Genomic DNA, 17,518 nt, shown 5'->3' with positions numbered 1-17,518 from the left:
CGGAACATTCTGGGAAAGAGATATCTCCTTGAGCAGAGAGAATTGAAGAGCAGTGGAAAAGGCAAACACTGTTGATGAGCTTCCCCGTCCATCTGCCTTCATTATGCACCGCCATGAATCTCTCCACCACCGAAACCCCCCTCTCTGGCTACTAACACACTCTCTCACATTCCCAAACGCTGATGGACCAAATGAACCAACGCAGAGCCTCACAGCAACACTGCAAGGGACGGCTCCTGCAGTCCAGGCTCAGCATGTGAAAATGTTATCAGAGTAATTAAGCGTCGCCCCAAACAGCCATTGTGACGATGCATAATTCCCCTCAAAGTATTCAGCATAGGGAAAACATGCTTTCAAGGCCTCTGAATCACAATCTGAGGTGTGACGCAAATGCGAAATAGCTCAGAGTAGTAGACACACTGTGACAATCGTGACGGGATGACTCAAAGTATATGATCTTTACAGTGGGGTGGGGGGTGGGGGGTGGCTTGAGGATAGATGTCTAAAGTGTCTTGTGTAATTTGAGAACGTGCTGACAGGTGCTATTGAACAGTGCATTCACGGGGAGATGAGCTCTTCCCTTTCATCTTTTCTTGTTTCAGGTGGAAAGGTAAGGGGCTTATAGTATTCCTTGAGGAATAAAATACACTCTTTCTCTCTCTCTCTCACACACACACACGCACACGCATAGGGAATATCATAATAATGTTGGACTGTGAATAGGATCTGGTCCTGACTTGGTAAGACTCCCCCAGATTAGGGCCAGACCAGGGCCGGATGCATTTCAAAGTGTGCTGCTATCAGAAAGGAGAGTGAGCTTACACAGCGGCATTTCAAACGCAGGCTTAGCACAAGACGCCGCTAAATCTTCAAGGCTGCCGAGAAAGAGAGGCAGAGAGTGAGAAAGACAGGGAGAGTGTGTGTGTCTGAGAAAGAGAGAGAGAGAGCTAGACAGAGGCAGGGAATGAGGGGGAGAATTTCTTAGCGAGCTTTTTCATTTTTCAGGACCCTGGCAAGTGCCACCTCGCTGGGGAAGGTTGCGCCAGGCACCAGTGGTGAGGAGGAGCAGCCAGCTGGCAGAGTAGGCCTCCTCCCACCAGGTTGCCATTGTTTATTAATAATTCCCCCTGCCTCCGTGGACAGCAGCGGGGGCCACACAGCTGCTGGGCCTGCTATTGAACTAAGATGTCCCCCCCTCCGTGGCCACCGATAGCCCCATCCCTCCCCCATCCCCCCCAAAGCAAACAGATGAGGCAAACAGGGGACCCGGGGAGCATTGCTAGCCTCTAGGTAGCCACTTTGGTCAGCCCCTTAATTGCATAATTGTATGAATTATTGAGGTTAATCACTGTAAATGACCATGATTTTAATAATTTATGAACATCAAGTGTAGTCGATGGTCGCCTAATTAAAACTGGCTCGCAGCGTTTCTGCTGCCGTCGCTGAGCATTTCTCAGCAAAGACTGCTTCACAGAGGAGGGAAGGAGCAGAACAGCACAACTTTAACTGTCACAAGCACTTTATCCTTTTACTTACACACTCTGCACACACTTCACAATTGCTTCGTAAAGAATTTCTAAACTCTCTATAATCTCTATTCTACAATCCAACATCAGCTATCACTATCTTTCAACTACATGCTAACTAACCATGCAAAATGAATAAACTTGATCCTCAGCTAACACAGCCCACTTTAAACATAACTATAAAAAGCATTTGACCCTTTCCCTAACCCAGCATGTAAGACTATTTTATATCTCACCGTTAAGGTCAGCAGATAGTAAATAAACACTAAAACCTAACTATAAGAAAGATATGAACAATACAACAATAAGAACAATACAAACAAAAAAGGTAAAAATAGAACTGATGAGTGAAGACTATGCTATGCTAAGACGATGAAGACTAGAGCGTGTGCTATGCTTACCAACAGATGTGCGTTTTGACTGATAAAACCAAAAGGCCATATGAAATCCTTTTCATTAGAATCCTCCAAATTCTTTCAGTCCTCACAAACTTCTCCTTTGCTTCACCTAATTTCAAAGCCAGGACAAAAGAACAACTGCCTCTTACTAGAGCTGAGGAATATTTCATCACTTTGCAAAAAAAAAAACTGAAAAGATTCAGATTCTTGATCTCATCCTACAACTACTTACATACAAAAAGGGTAATGAAAAGATAATAAAGCCCTGAGAAGAATAAGTCTTTTTGTTCTTTCCCCACACGCATCCTCTCTCTTTACGCCCAGGTTCTCGTGTCAGAGACGGCACACTTACAGATGGCACAAGTTCCCCTCCTTCTAAATATTCATCTCTCTGGGAGAGCTGATGCTGTGGCCTTTCAGAGGAAACCGACACCAGCCTCACAAAGATGTGAATCCTCCCATTAATAAAACTGAGCTAAGATCAAAAACAATAAACAATACTTCCCCAACAGAGTTCCATTCTAAACCTTTAATTGCATTCTGCAACCCAAGGCTAATATGCTTGACTCAATACTAGCTACTATAATGTTGAAGCTTAAATGTAATCTTTTAGCTTCCTGAGCTTCATTTTTACAGTACAAATAAATGCACTTTTTCCGTAAGACTGTTCACACCATCATACAGTACATAGAGTGCTTTTCTCTCTCTATCCCCCCCCTCTCTTTCTCAAAAGCACACACACACACACGCACACCGATAGAGTGCTATACTGTACACATGGTACATTAGAATGAGGCCTAAAGCGATGAGACAAAATGAGAAAACTGGACACCATTACCACACACATATTAAGAAAACTGCATCTCTCTCTCTCTCTCTCTCTCTCTCTCTCTCTCTCTCTCTCCCTCTCCCTCTCTCTCTCGCCCTCTTTCCTTCTCTCCCGGTAGTCTGGTCACACCTCCTGAGAACAGTACTCTCTTTTCCTTATAGGTTTTTCAGGGAGTGAGGCTCATGTATTTGGTCAGTAAATTATTGATCTCTGTGTCTCTATTACTTTTTGCTGCATGACATGATTTATTCATTGAGTGATCCACTGATCTTCAGTCACTGGTCCCTCCTCAGCTTTCAGGCGTGTGTCCTGCTGAGCTTCTAGAGATCTGTGAATTCCTCATTTACATACAGTGATTTTATTACACAGCACAGCATAGGCAAAGACACCCATCAGAGTTAACAGCCACAAATATTAGGCTACCCCATTTATACCATTGATACCAGGGACGACAGAAAATAATTTCTTTCCCCAAATCATTCCTGTTATTTTTTCATATTTACCCAGAGCCTGGGTAAATCAAATCCCCCATGTACATGTTTAAGCATTCCAAAAAGAGTGCAAGTTTTGAACAACTGTGTACAAGGGTTTCCTGCCTGCCAAACACGAATCAAGTAATTTCTCTCAAATTCTATCAACAGTCAAACACTTGCTTAGAGTCACTCAATGTGCACTCAAACCAATAATGAAACCCTATCTGGGCCTGTTTTAAGATCGCTGCTATCTCCGTGTGTCGCATGTCTTTTTTAAGGCACGAATTTCTGAGCAAGGATGGAAATAAGAGTATTCACAGCGATGGAGCTGGTCTGCCCTTACAGCTGCAAGCTCACATCCTGCAAGCCCACATCCTCCCTGGGTTCAGCACTGGGGCCTGTTCTTGCCAATGAGAAACAGGGGCTATTATTCCCCCTGCCAAAATGAGCCTGTAGTTGATATTCTTGTCCACGCCACAGTGAGTGCAACCCCAGTCACTCCACTGCCTGCCTCTCTGCAGCCTGTCTCCACCATAGGCTCAGCCTTGGAGCAGTCCTTGATTTGCCTTTGTGAATCACGGCAACATGGGGAAGCAATCAATCCATCACAGAGGTACACCACACAAACCTGCAAGTAACATTATGTTGTCGTGCACACAGGCACACACACACACACACACACACACACACACACACACACACACACACACACACACACACACACACAGCACGCTACACCCTGCCAGTCTTTGGAACGGGTTCTCAAGCACAGGGTCAGCAATAATGGGGCATGGTTGTAGCCTGAAGCAGTGGCTGGCATTTTCTTTGGGAAGTGTGCTTGCGTATGCTGTTTTACCCTCCATGCGTTATTCAGTATTAATACTACAAACATGTGCAACATGCTCACACAACCCCATTCATCATGTAAGAGCCCAAACAGGGCCTCCCAATCCAACTGTGTGAATATGTAGTCTACACCACAGAAATGAACAACAATGAATGGGAGAACAATATATTTTTCAGGAAAGCCTTTAAGGCATAGGGTGAGTGGAGACCGCAGTTATTATGCTTGTAATGAAAGAGCATATTATGCAATATCTATAATAGCCTGCGAGTGTGAAGTATGGTGTGTTAGACAGTGGTCAATTTGGAATTACTTTCTTATGAATCACCTTGTTGTGAAATCCTAGAACGTGGTAACAAAACAAGGACCCTGACCTCAGTGAGAACGGTACGGTCGATAGTGTGAAAAGTCATCTCAAAGAACAATCAAGCGGGAAAAAAATCCCCGCATGGCAAGACTGCACCTATTTTGTATCTATCATAATCACTCAATTAGCTAGTCTTTAAACTCCAAGTGGACGCCGGTCGCAAGTGCGCGAGCTCCCCCCACAGTTAGACGTTAGAAGCGCATGGAGACAAGTTCGGTGGAAGAGGATGATGAAGCTGAGGATGAAGTTGGAGTTTAAAAGCGAATATTGCTGTTTTACTGGCCTGTTCCCACGGACACAAACAGTTTACATAATCTCAACATTAAGCATTACAGAATTAACAGAATGTACAAATACATACAGGAAATGAGGGAGAGAAATAGAACGAGAGAGAGAGAGAGAGAGAATAATCCACTATATTTATCCTGTATGTTTACCTGCAGAGTGCCATTGTACACTAATACAATGTAAAATGTCTAAAGCCATGTCAGGTGTGTGTGCATCGACTTAAAATACTGTATTGCAGCAGTGCAACTTGTTTCTGTATTGCTTCATATTCCAGTAGTTATGTAGCTCTCTAATTGATAGAGTAAATAAGGGAATCGGGACCCGATCTTTCAGTGGTCTACTTAGGACCTGACGAAACCAACGAAGGTGAATCGGAAAAGGAACGGCGCGTGGACTGAAAACAGATGCTCTCCCTCTCTCGCTCCCTCTGCCCATTTTTCCCTCTCTCCCTGTCTTTCCGCTGCAGCTTTCTCTTCTCGTTGCTTATTCATATCCATTCGTTTCGCGTACAAACGAGAAGTAAATATCTCTGAATACTAACCCCTTATCGTCATATCAAAGCGCCTTGAATGGGTAGAATCTACACCAAATATGAGCCTAACTTAACATGTGTGACTGAGACTGCGAAATATAAACACACCCAAGCAGGTACCCAAATTAGCGAATTACCCAGAGCCACAAAACTGCCCTAAGGTCAGGCAAAGCCAAAACGCGTGCTATGAAAACGTTGCACCTTGCTGATCGTGCAACATCGCCATAACTAACACGCGGTTCGTGCTCAGTCCTGTACATCAGAGACAGAAACCATAATCAATTATCCCTTCGAAATTCTGCTATATACCATCAGAGAACACCAAGTCTCCGCTTACCTAAAACTGATTTTCACCCGAGGCAGGTAACTGTGGTCCGAGGCGTTTTATTTTCTCAGCAAACTTCTGCTGGAGCATACGTATCCCGGGCTCATGCTGCTGGGTCGGTCTCTGATTCTGGGTTGCGGATGAGTTGGCAGCCCCTCTCATGCTCGGGAGAGAGAAATCCGTGGTTTCGGCTTGGCTCTCAGCATAGGTCTTCCAGCGCCGCAACTGAACTGAGAATGTCCGGAGGGAGGGAAAGGGCAGCGGATCGCAGGAAATATCCCGACGGGTCTCAAAACGATCGTCAAGCCTCGATCAAGACCTGGGGAGTCCGTGGAGAAGGCGTCGGCGGTCAGGTGGACAGGCGCAGGGTGGAGGATGTCAAGAAAGGGAGACAGAGACACGCAGACTAGAGAGCGAGAGAGAGAGATAGAGAAGAGAGAGCGAGAGAGAGAGAGAAGGCGCAAAACGGAGAGAAAGTAGGGGGAGGCGCTGAGAATACAGTTTTGTATTATAGAGGACGGCTCTGCCAGACAGTGAGGGGAGGGACTGGACCACATCAAGAGCCTTGCACGGAAAGGGGGGTGCATGGGGTGCAAGAGCAGGGACGGAGTAAGCTTCGGTTGAGAAGCAGTAATTCTATTCCTGAACTCCTCTTCCGTAGACGTCCGTCAGATACCTCTATATATCTTTAAATAATATGTTAATCAGTGATGTAGTGTGGCTTTTTTTTTTACTACAATCATAATCGGCTCATCGGTCATCGGCTGTGTTTTTAAACTTATCCGTATTAGCCAACATAACATATATACATATACATATACACACATATATATGTAGACAGAGGGAGAGGGAGAGATAAAGGGAGAGAGAGAGAGAGAGAAAGAGAGAGAAAGAGAAAGAGATTGTTGTTATATTGTTTTTCCCGGGTCATATGCACACACCTCCGTGCACACAGGGAAACATGCGGATTACATGATCACACTCCTCACAGGAAAGGCACTTTCTGCCCTGCAACTGAACCACTGTAGCACAGCATGCAGTCTGACAGCAAGCTTCTATCGCGCACAGCGACTGACACGAGTGGTGCGCTGTCCATGGTCCTGGAGTTTCTCTAGATCGTTATCAATGCAATTCTCTCTCGCTCTCTCTCTCTGTCTCTCTCTCTCTCTCTCACACACACACACACACACACACACACACACACACACACACACACACACACACACACATATATGTTACACATACACACATCTCTGTCTGCACCCCACCGCCCCCCCGCCCCAAACACCCGCACACACACACACACACACACACACACACACACGGTTACATAAAGATTTAAAAAACGTTACATTAAATATGACATCTTAAGGACCAGCTTAAGGATCAATTTAACATGCGTATCGCGTTTCAGTTGGGCTTTGATCTGTTATGCCGACCGCTTCAAACGTTCGCATTTTTTTTTCATCTCATATCGGTGGTCAGCATCTGTAGCCGTGGCCAAAAGTCTGTGCGACAGTCACAGCGAGCTCTCATTGTATTTTCTTCGTGAACACAGGCATACAATGTTAACCTTTCCCGTGAACCAAACGGTAATCACACCGTCACTACCCTCGGAATCAGACAGTTGGAAAAGTTGACACAGTGCAAACAACAGGGCTGTGAACGGCGATCGCTACCATCCAGGTCTCATGGGCAGAAGTGTTCAGTGTGGTGACAGCCTCTTAATGGCAGGTCTCCAAGGCCACGGGCCCCGCACGCTGGAGATAATTTCCCTCTATTCCGTGTTATTTCAACTCGCTATAACTGTCATGCTGTTTTTTTTCACCACCCTGGCTGAGTCGCGGAGGAAGAGACAGATGTCCAAATAGCCAGCAGGTGCATCCATCATTATATTTGCATGAAGACTCTCCCATCTCTGCTGCAGGGGCAAAGATGGAAACAGATCAAGCTGCCCGCAGCCGGAGAGGAATGGAGGTGTCGACAGGCTGGCCTTCTCCAGACGCTGTAATGAGAGGCAATCTCATCTGCAAAGGTTACCTGGGCATCATCAGCTCTGGGGCCTCCCACTTGTCACCTCCTCATGCCATCACAATACAACACACACTCCCCACGTGGAAGTAAGCACCAGACACAGACCTGCAACTAATTGTTTTATATATATATATATATAAGACAGGGGAGGCGGGGGAGGCCACAGATATGGCTGTGCACATTTGGGAGTGCACTGATGCTGACAAGATGCATAATGAGTCTTTTTTTTTACGACATGCAATTAAAAACAAGCAAAAGTGCCAGAAAAGGCTAATGGCTGTTCATACAATTTCAGCACGTAAACAAAGTATATGGGTCATTAGAGGATGAGTTAGTGGTTACGCTGTTTAATTTTATGACTGTTTCTTTCCTGCAAATTGTACCTTATTTATGGGAACTACTGTCAGTACCTTTTTTCGGTAAAGCAGGTGAAACTCAAGGCAGATGAGCTCCTTGGTGTCAGTCAACAGCTGCTGAACACAAACTGCTTTTACTTGGAGTGTGAGACTGAGCCCAACGTACAATTGATACCCAAGTGAAGAAACAGCAATAATTCCATCAGCCATAATAGCCAGCTTTATTGGAAAAGCCATAAAGAGGAGCGAAAAATAAACGCATTAACCTACCCAGGCCACCTTCCAGGGAATCGGATGGATCAACCTGGGTGGATTTAACAGGGTGCTGGGCCTCCTATCTTGTCATAGCTGTGGTATGATGGAGCTTTGATTGATGACCACAGAGACAGTTTTACTGTAGTGACAAATGGCCTCAGTAATGGCATGCCACTACAATGGCCAAGCTTTTTGTGAGGTGTAGAATTGGTTATTGCCTGATCTGAGAGCGCTGTATGATAAGGTCTTGGAGTTGTGATCATGCTAAACTCCTTCTCTGTGTTTGTGGAAATGATGAGGTGAAGAAAGTTGCCTTACTGATCCTTTTTTAATGCATTTGAATGGCTTTCTGTTACTCAGTTACTGAGAGATACATTTTAATGTGTAAATAGAATGAAACATTCATGCACTCTACACTTACAACATGAATAATGAAATGAATAAATATAGAAATATATACATAAATAAACAGGACCGAAAATGAAAGAAACAGATGAAAAAAATACTGTTCTTCAGCAAATTTCCATGGAAAAAACAATGGAAGGATCCCTAAAAGATCCTATGGAGAACAGTGGTGTTTACGTTATGACCTTTGTGTTTCGGTTCCCTAAATGTAATTTTGCCATAGAACACTCCACCATGGTCCAAAAGGAAAGGATCTTCCCTCAACAGGTTCTGCGTACAATCTTCAAGGTTTCTTTTATGACTAGTGTTGTTTGCAAAGGAACCTCTTTGTTTTTCTAGCATAAAGAAACACACCTCTTCCACTGAGTTAGCAATGGCTGGTTTCCTGGCTCCAGATGCATTTTTGAAAAAAGAAAACCTAGGCCTGAAAACTTGATATATGTCTCATTACTAAGCCTCTCATTCAGGTGGGATGCGCTGCTGTGACAAAGAAGAAACAAACAGACTTGGCTCAATGGTTGCAGCGATTTGTTGATGGAGAGGATGCTGATGGTTTATGTGGTTGTAGCCCTGGGCTCACTGTTCCACTCCCTATAGAGGAGCTGTTTGGAGGAGTTTATGACCGGCAGCCCTTTCTGGCCCTGGGCTCACTCCAGCATGCTCCTGTAGGGTAGAGGAGGTCCTCACTGTTGGTGGTGATGACTGATGGTGGTCCTCACTGATGGTGATGCAGAGGATGCTAGTGTGGTCTACGACCAGCATCACAGCCCTTACAGAGAGAAACTGGCTGTTATAGTGCTGGTTGAGGGCTCTCTCCATCACACCCCCTGTAGAGAAGTACAGCTCCACACAGCTCTGCTGGCACTGAGTGTGATGATGGTGAAGATGCTGCTGGCAGCTGAGTCTGATGATGATGAAGATGCTGCTGGGGTTTACGACCAAAGAGAACCGATCCCCATTGGTACCGACGGAAAGGTGCCCCCACTCCTGGTCCTGGGGCCTAGCTAGAAACTCTGTGAGTCCTCTGCAGAATCTCAATCTCTAGTCTAAATATCTTCTTAGCATGGCCCATTCAAGGACCCCTGTCCAGCACTGAGCCTCCTGAATCTTTCAAATTTTCATCCACTCTGCCACCCCCCTTCTTGGTCCTTGCCCTGGTCTCCGCTCAGCACCCTGCCAAAGGGTGGAGCTGCTCATGACTCATGACTCCTCTGCTGCTGCTGCTGGGGACAACCAGCAGCACATCCCTCATAGACCCACACATCAGTCAGCTGTCTGTCTCATTGTTCTGTCCCTGTCCCACCCCAGAACAGAACCCGTGTTGACCCAGATTCTACTCGTATCTGTCCCCAGCTCACAGCATTGTCATTCTCCCTCGATGAGCCACATATCAGCTGACTGCCTCGTTGTTCTGGCTTATTATTCCACTTACATCTTTTCCCACTACACACCTGTCTCAGTGCCTCAAACTAACTTGTTTTTAAACTTTGCTTCAGTGACATGATAAAATGTCTATTTACAGACAAAACATGACACCAGTCAAGGCACGCTGAAGACAACAACACTGTCAGTAAGGCATAGAGTTGCATGACTAAACACAAACTACATAAGTCACGCACTGACATATTCTATAAAAAAGATGCAATGCGCTCTTTCTCTCTTTCTCTCTCTCTCTCAATTCAACCCAGTTCAATTCAATACTCTTTATTGGCATGGCCATTTAAATGAAAACAGTGTTACCAACGTATAGAAAAATCTCTCTCTCTCACCCTCTGTGTTTCTCTCTCTGTGTCCTTGTCTCTCTCACACACACACACACCTTTGTTCTGTTTCTTTCGTATTTCTCTCTCTGACAAACACACACAATCATTCTATTCTGCACACTCTTTTCATTTCACTTTACTTTACTTTTGTTCTCACTCGATAACAAACCCACCAGGGTTCTCTCTCTCTCCCTCTCCCTCTCCCTCTCCCTCTCCCTCCCTCTCTCTCTCTCTCTCTCTCTCTTTGCATCTCTCTCAGTCGTTCAACACCAGGGCTGAACCGACTCCAGTCTCAGTCCTCTGAGCGCAGTCTGTATTTTTTGAGAGATTGCACTGATGGCATTTTCCGTGACATTTCCTCTCACTGTGTTTGGCACGTGTCTTTGTTTCGCGTAGCTTGTCTCTCGTCCCTGCGCTCTCTCCACTCTCATCTCAGCTAAAATGACTGGGATTGCTAATGAACTATTTGCACTCAGTTGATATTGTAATCACTCCCCCAGAAGGGGACCGAGTGGGTGTCTGAGATCTAAGCGACAGTTGTTTCTTTCTCGCACGCATCTCCCCATAATACAGCTGTGTGTGTGTGTGCGTTGTGTTTGTGCGTGTGTGTGTGTGTGAAGCGAGGCTTGTTATTCACAAACATATGCCCTGTGTTTTTCCCATTGACACGCTGCTGCTCTCCAGACAGCTCTTATCGCTTACTAACTGCATACATTACCCACTTCTCTGGACACTCCTCATGCATTTGAATAATACAGAGGATTGCTAAACCTGCTGACCAAGCCTGGCTGACTTATGCACTCCTTAATTTTTTATCTTTTTTTTTTAATATGATCTTTTAGCTATTTTATTGCACTTCACCTCTTTTAATATCTTATTTTTATCTGCTCATTTGTAAAGCACATAATTACTTATGTATATGCATGGTGCTATTAAAATAAACTTAAAAGAAATCTGGAGCAAAAGAAGACATGTTTGCTGAATTAATTTATTAAATAAAAAATAAAAAAATGGACGTCTCAGTCAGACGCTTCAGGCCTCAGATACTTCATGCCTCTGTTGTGAGTGTAATGTAAGGAGGTGATAGATTACTGAGGAATGGTAAATTAATTTGTAAAGATGAATGAAATACTTACCATACCGTCTCTTTATTATGCTCCCTGGTTGCACCAGATGCCTCATCACTGGGGTATGTGCTTGGTTGTAATCAGAAGCAGCTTCCGGCAGCAACAGCAGTGCCATGTGCCGGAGAATTCCACATTGCCGCGGCGTCGCTTGAGCTAATGTGAAATGTGCCAGCCCACTCTGACACTTTCCTCCTCAGAAGTTCATCTACAAAAAGCTCTTTGTGTCAACAGAAGACGTTGAGTCATGTTTGAAAGTCGTGCTGTAACAGTGAGAAGGATCTCTCTCTCTCAGCCTTCTGCTCTCTCCCTCTTTCTCTCATTCCCCCACTCTCTGTCTCCCACCTCCCTCCCTCTCTCTCTCTTTTCCCCCTTCTCTCTCTCTCTCTCTCTCTAACTCTTTCTCTCTCAGAGAATCACTAGCACTGTGTGAGTGACATCCTCAAAGGATGCAGCTGAGGAGAACCTTTTAAAGGTGTCGCTACAGTTGGGATGGTGAGGAACTGTCACAAGGATGTAGGACAACATTACACACACATTGCACACACTGCAGACACACAAGCGCACACACACACACAAGCACACACACACACACACAGACACACAGACACACAGACACACACACACACACACACACACACACACACACACACACACACACACACACAGCTCACCCATTGCATTGCACATGGCAAACATATCATAACTGTGACATCAAAACCCCTGAAGGAGTGATGCAGAAGGAAATGTTACTAATGCATTAGTTATATTCACTGGTGTTCATCACCCAGTGCATTATCACCCACTGATATCATCTGTCTCACCTGCCAGAACTTTTTATGTCACGTCTCACTTGGCTTTAGAGAATTGCTATTCTTCCTCTATTCTAAAGGCAGCTCATAGGTGCTTCTCCATTCTATGTGTCCAATAATGTGGGAACAGATGTGTGTGTGTGTGTGTGTGTGGGGGGGGGGTTGTAGAGTCCGTAGAGGAGAGGGCTGAGTGGTGAAATAAGTCCTCCTGGTGTTCAGCTTTTACAGTTTATACCCGACTCAGCTGGGCGTATGTGGAAACCTCAGCATTTGTCCTCCCTGTGTGTCGAACTCAAGCACACACACACCCTACACATTCACACACACAAACACACACCCTACACATAGACACACACACACACACACCCACACACACCACCCCCTGCAGGGGCCTGGTGGGGAGGATAGAGACGAGGGCTCCTAAACATGACTGATTCCCCTCTGACAGCTCAATCTCATAAACAACTGGGGAGTGGGGGGGGGGGGGGGGGGGGTCCACACACACTGAAGAGGCAGAGAGAGAATCTGTTCAGGCCGCATCGGGCCAAATCACTCGATCACCGGCACAAGTCCTCCCCTTCTCTAATGTAATTAGTGTGAATCTTCCAGCGCTGAACTGCGACTCGTACGCTAAATGTAATTAGATGAAACGGCGGTGTTGCCTGCCTGACGAGGTTGGCCAACGTCTTCTCCACGCCAGCGCTGTGAGTGACAACCAATCAAATCAAAGCTGCTTACCTGCAACCTCAAAACATGAAAGTTCTCTATTTTTCTCCCTCTCTCCCTCCCTCTCCCTCTCTCTCTCTCTCTCTCTCTCTCCCTCTCTCTCTCCCTGTCTCTCTCCCTCTCTCTCTCCCTGTCTCTCTCCCTCTCTCCCTCCCTCTCCCTCTCTCCATCCCTCTCTCTCTCTCTCCCTCCCCCCTCTCTCTCCCTCTCTCCCTCCCCCTCTCTCTCTCTCTCTCCCCCCCCCTCTCTCTCTCTCTCTCTCTCTATCTCACTGTCACACATAGGAAACACACAGATGTTGAGCGGGGGAGAATTTGACGCATAATTGGCCTGATAAATCTTGATTAAGCCGCACAGATGTGCGACTGCATGGGAGCGATCATACTGTCAGATCGATTTATCTCAGACGGGTAAAGGAGTCTGCTCTTGCCTATTCCTCTGGCAGTCTGAAAGCATAAAGCGCCAACCGAATCAGAACCAGCTTATGGGCTAGGGGTAAACCAAACCACCTAATTTCCAAACAATAAGCATTGTTTTGCAGTTGTCATCTTTTCTGCCGAGAAGATGATGATTGTTTACAAGGCTGAGCAGAAGCTTTACAGAAATATGACATTGTGTCCTGCTGGAGTTACTTTATATGCTTCTCACAGACAAAGGCAAAATCCTGAGGAGTTTGTGATTCAGAAATCCAGTCTGTTCTGTATTTGCATGCAGCTGAGGATGTAAAAAAAAAAAACAGAAGCCGAGGACAGAGAAGCCCTTGTGGCTGAAAAGAAAACAGAATGTCAATATAGGAGCAACTGGCTCAATGCTCTGAACCAATGCTCTGCTGGTGAATACTGAGGAAGTTATGAAAGTGACGAGTACCTGAACAGGTGCAATCGTGATCGAGTGGGGAGGAAATTGCACTGTAAATAAGGTCCGATTTGGGCCCCCTGTCTGCTAGTTTTATCAATTGCGTGTTCCAGTCATGAAGATCGGCCAAATAACGCTTTCATAAACTGGCAATGACTCTGCAAACAACTGTTGATGCTATTTCAAGTATCTCATTATCTCAGCATTCTTCCAGAATGTAGAATGTCCTTTCCAAGCCAAATCACCGCCATACAGCCACCAACCCCACTCTCACTCGAGCCATTGTGCTTAAATATACACAATGGACAATGCAATGTATTAATTACCAGTGTGTTCCAGTACTGTGTTGTACTGTCTGCTGTGAGATAACCCGCTCCCCTAACCTGAGTTTTAAATAATAATAACATATCTATGTGCTATTAAGCTCTGAGGTTCTTTCTCATTTCTTTTCTTTGCCCACTTCCCACTCCACTCTCACCTCTATAAATGGCCATAAGCGGTGTCTTCTGTCATCAGCAAGCAGATGCTCACATGATCCATCTGTCAAATAGAGGAAGAGGAACAGAAGCAGTCAAGCATCGCCCCTTTAAAGTGTGAAAGAAATGTTTCTTTTTAATTATTATCATGATGTGTTTTAGTTTGATATTAGTTAGTTAGTTAAATGGAGGACTAAGCTCTTTCCATTGTTCTGTGAAAGGAAGTTTGAAACTGTGGGAAGAGAAGCTTGGAATTCAGACTGTCATGAAATGTTTAGGTTAAGACTGATTTATTGGTCTAAGACCCATAGTCAGGGTTTTTGGGGGTCTTAGGTAAACATTCTTGTGTTTTGGAACCAGGCATGGGAAGACAGAGCCATGGGTGTGTCATTGTCTTTGTTCTGTGAGATTTTCTTAATAAATGGTCAGGCAAGTTACTCAAGGGGCAGTGTATGTGGGGACAGCGTTCCGAAACCACTACTCTCCTCTGGGCCAGAGTAAATGTCTGTTACTTGATTTTATTCTTGGTTGTGTGTGTCTTAATAACTGAGGTTTAAATACAGTCCTTATACAAAGGGTGAAATAATTCCCTGACATAAAGCAATTTCAGGGGGAAGTGACACGTCAAGCCTCCACCAGAAGCATGGCACAGGCTTCCCTATTAGCATATTCATGATGTCGGCCATTATTTTGTTTGAGTAGCCCCCCGCGTGGGGAATCTGATTTAAATCTATTTTCCTGCTGGGAGACGCACGGGGAGGCTGAGGTAGCTGAGGGCTCAGGCATCCTTCCCCTCGTCTCGTCTCCTCTCCTTACCCCTCCTCTCATCTGCTCTTGTCTCCTCTCCTCTCTCTTATCCTTTTCTTTTACTCTCTTCCCCAATCCTGCATCTGATGAGGATTCTGTGCTTATGTCACTTCCCTGTCAGGACCAATTTCCACCTTGTCTTCTAAAACTCCCTGAGCTGGGCTTATTTCAGGACACTAAACAGAGACAAATAAACATGAAAAGGAAGGCAGAAATCCCTCCCCTGCCCTCCCTCCTCAAAGCCAATCTTCATCTTCAGGTTAAGCGCACACCTGTTTTTCCAGGCCCAAGTCCCCAAAGACTTAGCAGAGAATTAGCGCCGCTAACAAGCATAAAACGACACCAGCGGGACGAAGGTCAGCTGCTTTGCCTGGCGCCGCACCGTGGCGAGCTCTGCTGAGCTCGACAAGTGAGGACCATCAACCACTGTGTGTTTCGTGACTGAGCACCCAAGGACGTCGCTAGAGCACGCAAGCTCCCCGAGGCAGTCAACAGATACCATACGACAGTTACAAAGTACGCAAGAGGGAGGAAAAAAAAAGAAAAGGAAGAAGAAGCAGAATAAAAAAGAGAAAGAAAATAGGAAGGAAAATGCACAGACGCTAATGCACTCTAATGCATCTCATTTCTCTCTTTCAGATTATAGAGAAGATGTCAGCAATAGAAATTGGTCTGATGAGTTTCAACAGGCTAGTGTGGAATCTGTCCGACGGCAAGAGGTGATAGAAGAGGCATTTGGTATGAATTACATACATTTTAGTCTCATTTGTACTGTCAGGTTCAGGGTTGTGTTACACTTGTACTACACGCACACACACACACACACACACACACACACTGAATATGAAAGGTTGTTAATCTCAGCAGTGTAAAGTTAAAATACAGTGTGTCCCTGACCTGATGACCTCATGCTGTGCTACTCACACATACCCACACACACAGAGACCCACACACACACACACACACACACAGAGAGAGAGAGACACTCTGGCACCTACACACATACACACACACAAACACATACCCCAATATGCTTTCTCTCTCACACACACACATACAAACACATGCACACATACAAACACATACTAAAACACACACATGCATTAAAGTGTGTGGAGGCAGCAGAGGGAGAGGTGGGAGATGAGGAGAAGAGAGTCTGAGGAGCGGTCACACACTCAAGCACACAAACGCACACCCACACACACGCACTTCACTGCCCTCACCTCGACCTGGACATCACCATCACCAACACGTCTGTGACACACACACACACACACCCACACACACAGGGTAGAAACATGCCTGTGAGGCAACAAACACACTTGGGGTAGCAACAGAGCCGTAACACATCCAAGGTAGGATCATGCCTTTGAGATGACACACACACACTCAATATAGCAACATGCCTGTTATGCGACACACACACACACACACACACACACACACACACACACACACACACACACACACACACACACGCTAAAGGTGTGTTCATAGTACTCCTTTGTCACAACACACACACTCAAGGCCATGACACAGCCTGGCTTGTGCAACAACCTGATGTTTAACAAAGAAATTCATTCGGCAAATTCAGTCAAACAAGCAGAACGTAATTCAAGAGAGAGACAGAGTGTCTGGAGGAATATGTATGGCTGCAAGTTGGCAGCAGACGCATCGATGCCAGCAGGAACAAACAATGTGTTAGAGTGTGTGTTAATGAGGGAGATCTGAGAACAAGAGATCAATCTGGAGAAAAGGAGGGCTATATCTTTCGGTATATAGACCCAGCTTTTCCCAGGTGTGAGCAATTAGCTAGTTATCTCTCCAGTGTTGACTGCATTCCATATATGGCCCATGGGAAAGGGGGCTGCAGTCAAAACTATGAGACAGTACAGACACATACCAGTATCAACATGCATATGAAACAACACATATGCACAGAAAACTAGCGGCCCCACACTTCTTAATCCCATCACACACACACGCTCAGGCGGCCCCACACTTCTCAGCATGTAATCCCATCTCACACACACACACACACACACACACACACACACACACACACACACACACACACACACACACACACACACACACACACACACACACACACACACACACACACAGACTTACACAAGATACTGATTTCTACTGCAGCAGTGAGAGTGTATGTCGTGGAGAGAAACTTAGATGTCACGCATCATCAACTCTTTAATTGCTTGTCACTATGTCTTTATGTCCTGTTACAGTTGCTCTGGTCTGAGTGTGAGAACATGGATATGGCAATGTAAAGACGTGGCAAAAAGAAATCCCATCCACAGAA

General features: G+C 45.5%; 1 protein-coding gene across 2 annotated transcripts in view; it reads right to left on the bottom strand.

Moving 5' to 3' along the window:
• Positions 1–6,520, bottom strand: part of brinp1 (bone morphogenetic protein/retinoic acid inducible neural-specific 1) — an 86,269-nt gene extending 79,749 nt beyond the window's left edge. For both annotated transcript variants that reach the window (XM_031577223.2, XM_012814730.3), the window contains exon 1: positions 5,595–6,520. The gene's annotated coding sequence lies outside the window, so the exon portion shown is untranslated. The remainder of the gene's footprint in view (positions 1–5,594) is intronic.
• Between the last annotated feature and the right edge of the window lie 10,998 nt (positions 6,521–17,518).

Source organism: Clupea harengus, chromosome 12, assembly GCF_900700415.2.
Source record: "Clupea harengus chromosome 12, Ch_v2.0.2, whole genome shotgun sequence".
NCBI lineage: Eukaryota > Metazoa > Chordata > Actinopteri > Clupeiformes > Clupeidae > Clupea > Clupea harengus.
Note: the sequence above shows the minus strand (reverse complement) of the source record. Positions and strands in the feature narration are given on the sequence as shown.